At 30.3% G+C, this 15394-nt stretch overlaps 1 protein-coding gene across 2 annotated transcripts in view; it reads left to right on the top strand.

Annotated features, from left to right (window-relative positions):
* The first annotated feature begins 546 nt into the window (after positions 1 to 546).
* The window catches only part of LOC129958724 (calcyphosin-like protein), a 38828-nt gene continuing 23980 nt past the window's right edge, over positions 547 to 15394 (top strand). Inside the window, exon 1 of one of the 2 annotated variants that reach the window (XM_056071379.1) lies at positions 547 to 670. The gene's annotated coding sequence lies outside the window, so the exon portion shown is untranslated. Of the gene's footprint in view, positions 671 to 722; positions 742 to 15394 lie in introns of those variants that run through there. The other variant, XM_056071380.1, reaches the window with a different exon arrangement.

Consider the following 15394-nt stretch of genomic DNA (forward strand, 5'->3'; position numbering starts at 1 on the left):
AATCGGAATCGAGAAATAAAATGGGAAACACTTTAAATAATTAATTAATTTAATTCAACTAATCATTTATCAATTTCAGAAAAAAGTGATCATGAGTTGAAAATTTATGTTATTTTTAATTTTTAGCACGCATGCTTAATTTGTAAAATTTGAGAAAAAATATTCTTAAGTTTTGTATTATTCAGTTTGTTGCCATTTGAAATTTATAGCTCTTAAATTTGTTTCGTTTTATCATTAATTTTTCCTTTACAAAATTTATCTACTTAATTAAAGGTGCCGCTTAATAGAAAAAAAGAAATTTTGAAGAAAATAATCCTTACTACAATAAATAAGACAATTCCTGATTTATCATAATTTTCTACCCTTTAAAAATCTTATTAACAAAGAACCATATATTTGGCGCAGTACAGCCAAATCTGGCTCTTTAGCTATCAAACTCGACCAACCCACAACCGTCATTAGCAAATAAATCGAAAAAGCTGCACTTTTGAGTCTCTTGACAATAATAGAAAAAAGAAGTCGAAAATAGGAGAAAACGACTTTTCGCGAGTAGCTGATCTGCTGCCACCTCGCGGCTAAATTTTTCTTTTCCTCTTGACTAGCATACCGTGCAGAATAACTACAATTACAGTTGGAAGGCCAACGTAGTACGTTTCGTCAGAACCGGCAGGTGAGCAGTATTTTTACTTGTGCACATTCATGTTTCTCAGATGACATGTCTATTTACCAGTCTATTATATGGTAATTATTGAAAAATGTGAAACAATTATTTTAATCAGTGGTTTATAGATGTCCTATTATTCCTTTGTTCAATGCAAAGGAATTTGCGCATTATATACTAAAATGTGCTTTGATTAAACAATATCTCAGTTAAATTAATCAATGTAATAATTTTATTTGAAAGATTATTATTGCATATCTTTCATGTTTCTTACATTTTATGGAGGTTTTCAATTTGCATCTTTGTTTCGAAACTTAAGTAATTCATAATTTTCTTCATCAAATCACTATACTCATAACTTGTTACTAAAATCAAAATCAACTGTTGTATATAACCCTAAAGAAAACTTTCTTAAATGGAAATTCTTCTTGATTGACATTTAAAAAAGTAACTATTATTAAGTATTTGGTAAATTTATACAATTGACAAATGGAAACTTTTAAAAATTATATAAATTACTATCTTAGTTTAATATATATTATTAGTTGAAACAATCGATGCAATAATTTTATTTGAAAAATTATTATTGCAAATCTTTTATGCTTCTTACATTTTATGGAGAAATGCAATTTGCCTTTTTGTTTCGAATCTTAAGTAATTCATAATTTTCTTCATCAAATCATGATACTCATAACTTGTTACTGAAATCGAAATGAACTGTTGTATATAATCATAAGAAAAACTTTCTTAAGCGGAAATTCTTATTAATTAAAAAAAAAAAGTAATTATTTTTAAGTATTTAATAATCTTGTACAACTGACAAGTGCAAAATTTTAAAAGTTATAAAAATTGCTACCTAAGTTTAATATATAACTGAATATATAAAGTATTTATGGCCCAAATTAGACAATAATTTATTTTTATTGTAACATATTTTAAAATTTCATGAAATTGAAAATTCTCTAATCATATTAAATTCCAATCAATTGTATTTCTAGTGCAAACAAATTAATAAGTCATAATGATTATCATTTGGTCATGTTTATTAACATATACCGCAATACTTATTATGATACTATTTCTATAACAATATATATTAATTTTATTAACTAATATCCATAATTCTGGACGGCAAATTTTCATAAGTCATTCTTCGCTAAAATTTGAGTTTCCACATTTTGGTGTCTATTAAAGTTTAAAAAGTGGCAAAATGTCATATGTAATGTTGGTAACGCGTTTGATAATGTAATATAAATTATTTATTTTTCGTGACATTTTAAGATTCAAGACGTCACGAATAACAAAGTTGCTGCTGTCAGATAAAATTTTTAAAAAGTGACTTATAACCTTTTACGATCTGAGTATTGAATTATATTTCCTATTATTAATAATAATTAATAATACAGGCCAGCCTATTTTGATTCCGGGAGTTTTTGATTGATCTTATAGGTATTTGATGTGTTGAAAGCAAAATGCCAATATTTTCCCGATAGTGGATATGACAGTAACGTCATATCTATCAATATAGCTATGACACTACTGTTTATAGGATACGACAGTAGTGTCATAGTAATTCATTCATGCAGTAAACTGGGCTTAAGGTATAGTAATTTTTTTGACAGAAAAATATTTTAGTTACTTGAAAAGGTACAGTAAAATTCCAGTAAATTTACAATAGCTTAATTAGAAATGAGAAGAATAAAATAATGAAAAAATATTTTTTTACACTCCAAAAGCTTCTATTATTGGATATTCTTGAGCGAACTTTGCTTCCACTAAGGCTTTTCAGATTCCAACAATAATCTACCATTATATGAGTTTCTTATCTGTTTTGGTGTAGGTCCTCGGAGGTCTATATGTTCTAAGGAAATCATTCATCTTGTTCTTCGCTGGTATCGTCAAAATGGTTGCGGAAGTCGTGACTTATTTGCAGATATTACACCCAAGGTCTCTGCAGCTATTAAGCACTAATGCATATAGAATGATTGCCAGCCTTGTGGTTGCCCAAAGAGTTCTTAACAGCAAGATGAAAACATATCCTAGATTTTAACATTATCTTATTTAAGGAATTTAGGAAATGATCATTTATGAGCTGTCTGATTTGGAGACGATAAAAAAGTTCGGTTTTAGTTTTTAAATTTTTCTGACCTTATTTCAGGCGTCCATTTATATATGAGAAATAAAGTCTATTCTGATCGACCATTTTCATAAACTGATTTATTTTTCCTAGCTTTATATACAGCAGAAACAATATAATTTTTCCTCTTTCGACTAAAGGTTAACAAATTTTTTTCTCCATTAACTGTATTTTCTCTAGCCGATTAATATATTTTTCTCTCTCGTATACAAATTACAGAGGGATTATTCTAATCGTTAAAAAATTTGAACTCGAGATTTTGACGAATTTTACGTCCTCTTTCAGTGAATAAGATAACTCCAAAACGCTTTTAACTGGATGGATGAAATTTGGTATATGGACTTCTGATAAATTTTGTAAATATCTATCAAATTTTGAACGAAATACATCCATAGGAAGTCTATTTGTCCGGCTGTTCGAGTACCAGTGAACTCGTTAACTATAAAAGCTAGGTAGATGGAATTTGGCACACAGGTTTAACATATAAGATATAGTTTATTATCAAATTTTGAACCAATCAGAGGATCAACTTTCTGTTGGTCTGTATTTTCGCATGTATATGAACACATTAACTCATAAACTCAATGACTATAATGAATATAATCCAATGATTAGAAATGACTCAATGACTTGATCTATTCTATGTCAAATTTTAACATAGAATAAAAGACTGACATATTGATAGATAAAAAGGCGTACAAAATGCATAAAGTCAGTAAAAATGCTACATTCACAATAAATATCTATATTTCGTAACTATTGTTCGAAAATGCTGTGTAAGGCATTAAAGGCCCTACCCAAATCTGCAATTTTATGCAGGAATGAGGGGGGGGGGGTTAAACCTTTATTGGACAGTATGCGAGGAAGTTTAGGGGATATCACTTCCGCTGGTTTATACAGTGGCATTGCCATCCTCCAGGCAGAAGAAGCAAGAATATTTCATGTCCTCTTCTTATTGACCAAAATGATAGTTAACCAAATTTAGTCCTCACAAATCACCCACTGCATTCATGAAACTTATTTTTTGCAACACAACAGTTATGGCAAATTCTTCTTTCATACATTGCATGACTTCATGTGAAACAGCAGATGTTAATATTCTATCTTGGCGAATATTTTAATGCTAATATTTTTTGTTATTCATCTATTAAAGAACTAAGTTGTTGTTTTTTTAATTTTTAAATTTTATAATTTACTAAGCTGAATCTCAAGAAGTAGAGCTCATAGGAAAAAATTGTTTTCATAATTGAAATCAGTCCATTAGATATAGTCAAAATCAGTTAAAAAATACCATGCACCAAGCCTTTTATAATGTCTGATTTCATATGTGATGTGTTTTTTTCTTGTTAGCATTAATACTCAAAAAATTAGAAGAATTTTAGGAAATGAGCATTTATTTTGTAATTATTTAAAATTTTAATCTTAAGTAAAAAAGTTTACTGTCTTTAATGACAGTGTTTATTAATATCAAATTTTTGAATTGACTAGATTTTTTAATTCACTTTGAGTCCGAATAAGAAAATTCACTGAAAGTGAATAACACAAAACAGAGAGTGAATATATTTATAAAAGTACAATGAAAATAACAATTTTATATATTTACTGACTTAAAAATATGTTAAGTATGAATCTCTGTCTTTAACCACAAATTAAAAAAAAAATTCATAAAAGAAAAAAGGTTTACAAAAACTCTCAACCGGTTAAAAGAATGGTTAGCTTAAAAATGAATAGAAATCATAAGAAGTTGATTTCTCATTTCCAACATGGCTATTTCCAAAATAGCCAATTGAATCCAAGAAATAGATTCATATTATTTTTTGAATTGATCCATTAATGCCAATTACTGCTAAAGTATGTCATAATTTTTGAAACCGAAAGCTTATATTGAATGTAATGATTGAAATATTTTGTAATAAAGTCTTAAATGGAAATGAATTTGAAGTGGTGTGCGAAAAAATAAATCTATTGCTATAAAAAAAAATATTATAATTTCAGGATCTCTTAACAACGCCTAATAAGTTCTGTCTTTAATCCTTCCTGGAATGTAAAACTGATTATCTTTGACACCTCCTTTATGCTAAATCTCTCTTTACACTCTACTAAGTACGAACATTAAGGAACGAATAGAAATAATGCATTTTAAACAGGTTCTATAGCAGATGAAAATGGAAATAACATTTGAGAAATTGTGAAGTAAAAAATATGAAATGCAACTTTCCAAGGAAGCATAAAGAAAACCAATAAATATGATAATTTTTTACTTAACGAATTCTCTATAATATCAAGAATCAATTGAAAAATTGTCTAAAATCTTAAAAAACAGAAAAAAATATTATCGAAGCTTTATAGTAATACAGATACAAAAAGCAAACCATTAAAAGTTTTTCAAAAACATACGAAATTAAACAAATTTAATGTAATTGGAGAAAACTGCTATTTTATTCCTTCTTAAATATATAAAGACTTAATTTAAATTTATATAAAACCACGTAATTGGATTTTTTTATAGTCTCTGTATTTTCAATAGGCGGTTCAAGGTCACATTTTCTACCTCGTTATTGGTTGTCTGGCACCAGTAACGCGGTAGAAAATGTGACCTTGAACCGCCTGCAGAAAATACACAGACTATAGTTGATGTATTGGAACAATAAAAAGAAATGAATTTAAATTATAATTGATCTGTGCTTGATATGCGGTTTTCTGTGATACTCATCTCAAACCTGCTTTCTGATTGCATTGAATAAAAATCTTACTTTAAATGATATTCTTATGAATTAATGATTCGTCGGTAATTTATATAGAGCCGTTCTACAATGGCATAAATTTCTGAATTTAGATTTGTTGAAAAATATTTTAAAAGTAAAGAATTATAGATTTCACAGTTTTAAATCGCCAGTTCTCTTCACATTGCTCAGAATTTTGCTCTACTGAAAATGTTCTTTTTTTTTATTCTTGTAGAGCAAGCAATTTTGCATCTGTTTAATGAATATTTTCTCTATATTTTTTATTTTTTGACATTTAAATGTCATCATAGAAAGAATATTAAAAATAAAATTTTCCCTCTCTTAAATAGTAATATGCAAATAAAATAGCAATAATAATATTATGAAGTATTTATACATGAAAAATCAGTTCTGGTTACTTATTTATTTAATGCTGCCATTTTTGTAATATAATTTAAGTGTTCCCGTTATTTTTTAAGAAGAAATTAGTTTTGGTTCTAAATAATTACGCATTGTTCCGAATCGTAGATTCACTTTTTTTTCCCACTGAAGAGCATGATTAGATAAGTTAAATTTTCCAGGAAACTTTATTTGGATTACAATTGTATCAATGAACAAATGTATTATGTTCTGGATGGCTTTTAATATGCATTTATAAGAAAAGTTTAAAACAGGATGATTGTAAGAAAAATTCGTATCACAAACATGTTTAATATACCGGATTAAGATTTCAATTGCAGCTTGTTGAAACGTTTACACCCCTCAAGGTCCAAGCTTTTCTGCCCGAGGGTGCTGTGTCCCCCTCGGGGTTTTGTTTGTCTTAGTCAGTCTTGTTGTGTACATTATAGAGTCATGTTGTACTGCTTTGTCTTTGTGCGCTTTGCTGTATAAATGCTGTGTGTTCCTGTTTCCTGCTGTGTGTGAGTAAAATGCGAAAAATCCACTAGTTGCCTCCAGTTCCTTTCTGACAGGTAAGAGCTTTTCGAATCCATTGCTAATTGAATTGAATTATGAAATTGAAGTGAAGTCTAATCACAGCGTGGTTGCATTTACAAGCGAGGAGCTGAATCTGCTACATAAAGTGCGAAATAAAAAAATAAAATAAAAAAAAAATCTCAAAGAGCTGTCAGGGATATTGAAATAATTATAAATCTAATTCGGAGATGTATGAGAACTCCTTAATTGTATGGATATAAGGTTAATTTGCTTTCTAAATGGATGCATACATTTCCCCGTTTATTTGCATCTTTTTGTGATTTTAAACTCCTCATTCTGTGTCTGAGTTGAAGTCGGGGGGTCTCATTTTATTGTCTGTTTGAATTCCCTCGTATCCAAACATATAAAAAAAACCCGTTGCCTTTGTAAAAGTGTTGTTTCAAAATATAAGTAAAAAAAAATCCCAATGTCTCTGAATATATGTTATATTTATGGTATCCTGAAATCGTAACTTTACCTTATTTTTGCTACTAGAAATATTTATTACTTCTGTATTTTAAATATATTATAGCAGTGTTTTAATTTGATATACAGATTTATTGATGTTTTAACTTATAATTTTAATTAATGGCTTTGATATTAATACTAGGAGAATTTTGAAGCTTTAAATTTAAAAGAGAGATGTAGTTTTTAATGCCGAAATTATTTTAGTTACTAGACCTAAAGTTGTCCATATTTGGCTATCGATTTCATTTATAATTCAAAGCTCTACTATGAATTTTGAAGCTTTAAATTTAAAAGCGAGATGGAATTTTTTAATTATGAAGGTATTTTAGTTATTGGAAATAAGGTTGTCTACACTTGGCCATCGATTTAATTTATAATCTAAAGCTCTACTATGGGACAGTCAAGTTTTTCGGGCTTCCACAACCTTTTTCCCTGTTGCCCCTTTACTAGCATACAATTACACACATGTATATAAAAGATTAGGCAGCACATATAAAGACATCGAGCTTTCCTGTTGTTATATATGATCTTTCATTTTTTAAATATTCTTTCATTGTCATCATTTAAATTATTTTTTATTTACGTCATTCAAGTATTCATGAAACATTTTAATATTTTCATAAATTCGTGCATAGTATATGTTGTTTGCAACCATGGGAAATATATTCATTTGTAATCGTGAGGAAAATATTCAATCACGGGAAATATTTCATAAAGTTGAAATGGAAAATTTATAGTGTTTCTGTTACGGTGATTATTATTGAATTCTTTCTTGAATTTTCAACTCGGAAAAGACTAAGATTTTATTCTCATTGTGAATATTATATGATTTTTCAGTTGAATTTATTGCATTTGATAAAATTTAAGATAACTGTTGCAATCATGAGAGATTTCTCATCTTTAATTCGAACTTAACAGATCAGTTCTTGAACTCGATTAACAATACCTTCACTTGTTTGATATCATAATTGACGATTTGACCGACTCTATTCGGGGGAAAAAAATAGAGTCTTTTATTTTCAGGATTTAAAAAGGAAAGATTGGCGTATTGGATGTTCAAAGTAAGCGATGCAATCTTTATTTTAATACTTTGAACTCTACAATGACTTTTTGAAATCAAAAAGAATAGGAATGAATGGGTACTAAAGGAAAACGATCTACTTAAGAAATTTCATTATAATAATAAATTACATGCAAATTCAATCACAGGAACCCTTAATAAGTTATTTTCTGTCACCTATTTATGATGCTATTCCATAAAATCAAAGACATAACGGCATACATTTTACCATAAATTAAATGAAATAACAAAAGGAATTATTTTCAACTAAAGATGGGCCGTGGTGGCCTGGTGGTAAGATCTCGGCTTGTGAGTCGTAGGTTTTCAGGTTCGAGACCCGATTCCACCGAAGAACCGCCGTGTAATGGGGTCTGTTGCACGATAAATCTGTCAGGGCCAAACGTCCTCCCGTTGGTGTGGTGTGGTGTGGAGAGGGGTGCCAGCTCAGGTGTCGTCATCGTTATCTGACCATGGTTCAAAATGACGAGGTCCGTCCCAAAATAGCCCTAATGTTGCTTTAAACGGGACGTTAATATAACTAAACTAAAACTTCAATTGTAGATATTGAAGGAAAAAAACTGCTGTTACTGCCGCAATCTATAGAAACATTGTCATGTATCCAAAAAGAAAAAGCGAGATTTTTTTTTTTGTGTTGTATGTTGAAAATCTAATTTGCCTATGAGTTTTTTTACTCCAGTCGTAACATGACGAATTCTAATTCTAAAACGAGAGCAGTGGATCAAAATACGCGAAAAATAATGGCGCTTGCTGCTTCAATCAATATCTATTCCTGATCTTGTCTTTGAACTATTCGTTTCGAATACAAATACGGGTACTTATCAGATTCATAAAAGAAACATTAAATGTACATTTTTTATTTACGTGAGAAAAAATTTTGACTTCTCAGGCTGTATGACATTTAGATCACGTTTAAAACCCTGTTGCCATCAGCAATGATAATATTTTACTCAAAATACGAAAAAGAGTTTTATTTTCTAACTCTCAGCTATTTCTATTTTTTATAGATGATAATAAAAAGTCCAAAATTTCCACTTTGCAAATACTATAATCATATTTAACCCTTTACACTCGGAAAAGTAATCCGATGCATAATTATTCACCTAATACAAGGGCTTATTTATTGTTCAGAAAAATAAATATATATATAATTGTTTTAAGCTGAAATTCCCTGAACAATTATTCTGCATCGTTTTACCATTAAGTAGGCGTTTTTAACAATCAAAATAAATAAATAAATAAAATGTCAAAATGATGCACCATCTTGAATAGTGAGTGAGAAGCACCATCCGAGTGCAAAAGGTTAAGAGATAAATTATAGACAAATAAATATAATGTAGATTTACTGGTACAAATATATACAAAGTGAAAAATTAAGAACTCTAGTTTTGGTTAAATAGTTAAATACCTAGAGCTCCAACATTGTAAAATAAATTTTCAGATACGTCTTTAAAACAGCTTGAGCATATGAAAAATCTTTTTCCATCAGTTTTATTTATATTGACGATTTCAAATGCTGGTTCACAGAATTTGAGAAAGAAATATTTTTCAATTTCAATAACCGAATGTTTATAAAATGAAAACCCAAATTACTTCAGAATAATTCCTTGTTGCTTGAATTTAATTGAAATCCTTTGGATTATCTTCTAATTCACATGTGAATCGAGATTTACACAGTATGTCCACTCTAATCGTGGTCAGAGGCAAATTTCTTAGTCGTTAGAGACAAATCAATTTTCAAATAAGAGAAATGTTTTAAATAAAATAAATAATTATATTTTATTTCACTTGAATAAACAAATGTATGACTGAAGAAGTTATGAAGAATTTTAACACAATCCATCAGTCATATTTAGAAAAATATTTTTAATTCACTAATATATTAAACAAAAATGTTTCACCTTTCTGCATTTAAAATTGTCCGAATTACAATGTTTCGAATTTCAATATTTTAAGTCAATTAACGCTGGCAGTTGATTGGTGGATCTTCTTCAAAATAATCTTTTAATTGGTCAAAAATTGTCTAAAATAGCTATTTTTTTACATAATTTAAAATATTTTTCCAACAAAAAATATATACTTATCTCCAAGAGCTGAGAAATTAGCTATTGAGCAACTATCAGAGTGAGAAATCTATATTAAAAAAATGTACATTTAAAAAAATTCATATTTAAGGATAATTATAATTAAATATTCATTACCTCGGAAATCTATGAAAAATCGTATTTTTTCTTTGGGGGTAGGTGAGGATTCTGAAAATGATTTTTACTTTAATTTTCTTAATTCAGAATCGCGATCATATGCTTCAACCACTTTATTACTTTCTCATAATCTTGACAGAAGCCATTTTTAAACTTTTATGTTTATGTTTCGGATGCATTCAAGCAGATAATTCCATTGAGTTTAATATCCAAATTCGAAATGTAAGCGAAACTTACTCAAGAAGATCATTTATAATATTTACGGATTGTTGACAGCATTTTCTACACTTTCAGTTATATTAACTTCCAATATGGAAGCAACACTAGAACTATTTTGGGGCGGAATTCATACTTTTGAAGCCAAAATCCAATGACGAGGAAGGCGCCTGAGCTAACGCTCTTCTTCTCCAAGCTCTCGCACTAAACCAGCTTTAAAAAATTGACTTGCAAAAGCGAAGGCTAGGCTAGGACAGTTATATTAACGTCCCGTTTTAAGCAACACTAGGGCTATTTTGCGACGGACCTCGTAATTTTGAACCGTGGTCAGATGACGAGGATGACACCTGAGTTGGCACCCCCCTCTCCACACCAGCGGGAGGACGTTTGGCCTTGCCGGATTTAACGTGCAACAGACCCCCTTACACGACGGCTTTTCGGTGGAATCGGGTCCCGAACCTGAAACCCTACGGCTCACGAGCTGAGACCTTACCACCAGGCTACCGCGGCCCTACGCAAAAGTGGAAGATCATTAGTAGAAACGGGTTTCGATTCTGATGACCACCGGCTACGAGTCGAGACCTTACCACTAAGGCCTATATTCTGCCCGAAGCATATACTTTCGAAAAAAATCTTAAAATAAATAAATGGAAAAATTCGAAAACAGTTGTCGACAGCCTCGACTCCATTACTGGCTGAGGCTACATGGCAGAAAAATATTTCAATGAATATTTGAAAGAATGTTGCATATTCTCTTACCAAAAATATTACAAACACTGTAGATATTGTTCTTAAAATTGAGAAGTTTATTAACATGATATTTCAACATTATCTTAGTCAAGACCGATTTAAAAAAGGGAAAAATTTTTATTTTCTCGTATAGGAAGTATACAAAGAGAAAATATTGTAACCATAAAAAAATTCGAATTCGTGATTTTGACGAATCAAACCTGTAAGTCTCAGATCTCCTCGAATCCGAAAATTTTTTTTTGGAATTATGTTTGTCTGTCTTTAAACACAGTAGCTTAAAAACGCTTTGAGCTAGATGGACGAAATTTGGTGTATGGTTTCAACTCACATTTTGAATGAAATCCATTCAGAGGAATGAAATCTTCTGAAGATTCAGAAGAATGAATGAATGAAATCCATCCATTCCACAGTATGGCATCAGAAAATATGTCCGTTGTCCAAATATAAGTTGAACTTTGGCATCAGAGAATATGTCCGTTGTCCAAATATAAGTTGGACTTTGGCATCAGAGAATATGTCCGTTGTCCAAATATAAGTTTGTGCCTGTCATGCCTGTCCGTTTGTCCAAATATAAGTTCGTACGATAACTACAAAACGAAGAGAGTTAAATGGATAAAATTTGGTACACATACTCAACATCGAAAGTGTAGAAAAGTATCAAATTTGAAACCAAATTTGTCAAAGAGTTGACAGTCTGTCGGTGTGCACTTTTATAAACATATAAACGCGATAACTCAAACAAGTAATGGCTAAAATGTATGAAATTTGGTATGCATTTTTGTGACAGCAATTCTAGTAGTATGACACATTTTGGTTTTAATTGGTTGGAAAAAAATTTGTCCAAAATACAATCGTTTTTATTTTGTGATGCTTGCGCATTAACAGTATTTCAGCGATTAATCGCGAAACACACCTCCCCCAAATATCACCTTTTAATAGGCTCTTTCATAACTATTGTTGGCCAATAGCATATGGTTAATAATACACAAGTACATTATAAGAGAAAATTCTGGGAGGGCCACTCCCGCCAGTTTTTGATATAACAATTGAAGACATTGCGCTAGAAGTAAACTGATGTAACAATTGAAGACGTTGCGCTAGAAGTAAACCGTAGCATCAACAAATCAATCACTAGATAGCTTTTAATGTTGCTGCTAAGGTAATGTACTGAAATGGCAAAAACGAATGCAAATATGGAAATAAATAATTAACATTTTAATAAAGAAAATTATACTGAAAATGGTTGCGATTAAGTTTTCTTTCTTAAATAAACTTTAGCAATCTAAATATATTAGTTGCAATAGAATAATGTGAAAGCAAATTTTAAATCTTTTGATTGCATAAACGTTTGCATTCCTGTTATAAAAACATATTCAGTGGATTCTTTTGCCTGGTAATAAGGTCTTGGCTTTGGTATCAGAGAATATAAGCATGAGCTAACGAATGAGTGAAATGTCAGAATTAAATATGTGGGAAAAAGCTGAGGTAGCTACAATAACGGAATCGGAACGTTCAACTCTTTCCTGATCATAGTAAACATTGAATCCGAAATTATTAAAATTTATGATTTAGTAAGGTCACTGAATATTAACTCCCTTTGACATTCAAAAAGTTTTCTGGTTTTTGTATTCGTTCGTGAAGTTGTATCTTTCAGGCTTCTTTACAAACTGTTCCAGTACTGTTTCCTGAATTTATATGTAAAACAGAGGAAGAGTTGCTTTGATTTTTCTTGGCAAAATGTGTTCCATCTTCAGGTTTCTTATATAACAAGTTCTTCCAACTTTTGGAAGAGGATTAGCTATTACGTTCCTTTTATTAACAGAACAAGGAATCCATCTTTCATCCCTTCAAAGCTAGAGTATATAATCCCTTAACTGCCTTGTTTTCTCTATTATCGAATTAGATTATAACTTCGATTTTGAGACTGTGCTGTTCCGTTGAACCAACTAAGAATACATTGAATATTTGACGTGTGTGATGAGATGATGTGCAATTTTTGTATCGAATTACGTCATCTTAGATACATTTAATTTTAGCTTAGAAATTTGAGTCACAATATTAGATGCACATTTAACACAGGGACACGACGGTTCGAATTCTCATAATGGTCCACGATGTACATGCTCTCATTTTTCTGGGCAATTGTTTTTAAGAAATGGAATCTCTATCACAGAACTGAAAAATGCGGACATATCATGGGCAACACCCATTTTAACTTTGAACTCTTGTTTTATCTCAGCATCTGGAAGCGAGATTTGACCCTTTGTAACATAAACGAACAATTTGGCGTTCCTACTACAAGAATACACCAAACCATAAAAACGCACAAAAGGAGCACCTTTTCACATTTAGCGATTCATTTAAACATTGCGTTATGATTTCCTATGATGAAACAGGAAGTAACTGAAAATAGAACAAAAGTTGACAGAGACACAGAAAAATGTCTATGAAGGAACATTTTACAACTTTGAAAAAGTGCATCAACCTAATGAATGGGCAACTTCATTAGGTTGATGCACTTTTTCTCATATGCAGAAACTTTCCATTCATCTCCAGTGTTTTCTAAAAGTAGTACCGTTATTGTCCGCTCTTTAGATCATTCACCTGTATTTGTTTATTCCATTTCATTTGTTGATGCAGTTGAATGCATGTGCAGCAAGCTTATGACAATCTTAATGAAAGAAGCAGATACCCCACTTTCATTCATTGGACAACTCGCTTTTATGAATTCTTTTGAATTTAATCGGAATTCACGCTTTAAATTAACTTTTATTTAATTTTCTCTTTTGTATCTCTGGATGGCAGCATTGTCATAAAAATATGAGTAAGCAATTGTTATAAGAATCGTATTTGAAATAAATGCCTTCGTTCAAAAGAATAACTGTATTATTTATTAATATTCATGATATTCATCTTATTCAATTTAAATGTAATTTTTATAAAAGTTACTCGAAATGAATTAAATTAGGACTCTTTTGTGATAATTATCTCAAAGGGGCTATTTCAAATGCAGGGATAATCAACCTGTATCCTAATTAATTGGAATTCTGATTTACCAGCAACATCGAAAAGATAAAACTAGTTAATGATAACTTTTCTGATAAGATGTTCTGATGACATTTTTGGTGCATTTAATTTAGTTTAGTTACATTAATGTTGTGTTTGTAAGATAGAAAAGGATTAACTTGGAATGGTCCTCCCACTTTTGAACCGTGGTTACTTGACGAAGTTGGTACCTTCAGTTCACCAAGCTTTCATACCACACGAATAGGTGGCACATATGACTTTGGACGACATATATAGCATCTTTCCAAACATAATGTGGATTCTTGATAGCTTTGGGTTTCAAATTGTTCTTACTGCAAATGCCTGATTTATGAGCCACCACAGGGTGACTACATAGCTAATTGGAATGTTCATAAGTATTAGGTCAAAAGTCTTTCTTAATGGCCTAAATTCTTAACTCAGCTTCGATAACTGTAGTATTTATTTCCCCAAGGTTTTTTATTTAGAATTTAAGGCAGAAAAGTTTTAATTCACTTAGTTGAAAGCAGACAGATATGATCAAAATAATTTTATTTAACCTCTTTGCAGGAATTAGTGAAAACAGAATTTATTTTCGAGCTTAAAATTATGTTTTTTCTCTTTTTAGAGAGTCAGATTCTAGAATCTTGCATTTTGCTTTATTGAATGAAATGAAAACTATAAACTCTCAGCAACTTATCAAGTTTTTTTATTGTTTTCATTTTGCTGAAGAATGGATGATCGGATATCAAGTTTTAGTTGGATTTCATTTTGTTTTATTTAAGAATTTGCTCAAAATAATACTAGAATAAAGAAATAGTGCTTTGAATGTCCTGAATCCCTCCCGGAGTTGACTTAATTTATTTCCTGTGTAACATATTTTTAAATTTATACTTGCTAGATATATATTCCTAGTAGCATGAGAATTAAAACTGGCAATGCAATCAATTTATGATTGAGGTAATAATGAGAATGTATTGAAATGCCTTTGAATGTAATTGATTGTTTTTCATCCTTGAAAAATTTGTTCTATTTTGGATACTTTTTAATGAGAGAAGTTTCGTTCCCCCTTTTTCATAATTTAAATTGTTACCTAAAGGCTGTTGAAAGCTAGATATCTACTAGAGGCTCTATGCTGAAAGAGAGCTTTGAAATAAGAGA

This window comes from Argiope bruennichi, chromosome X1 (genome assembly GCF_947563725.1).
Source record: "Argiope bruennichi chromosome X1, qqArgBrue1.1, whole genome shotgun sequence".
NCBI lineage: Eukaryota > Metazoa > Arthropoda > Arachnida > Araneae > Araneidae > Argiope > Argiope bruennichi.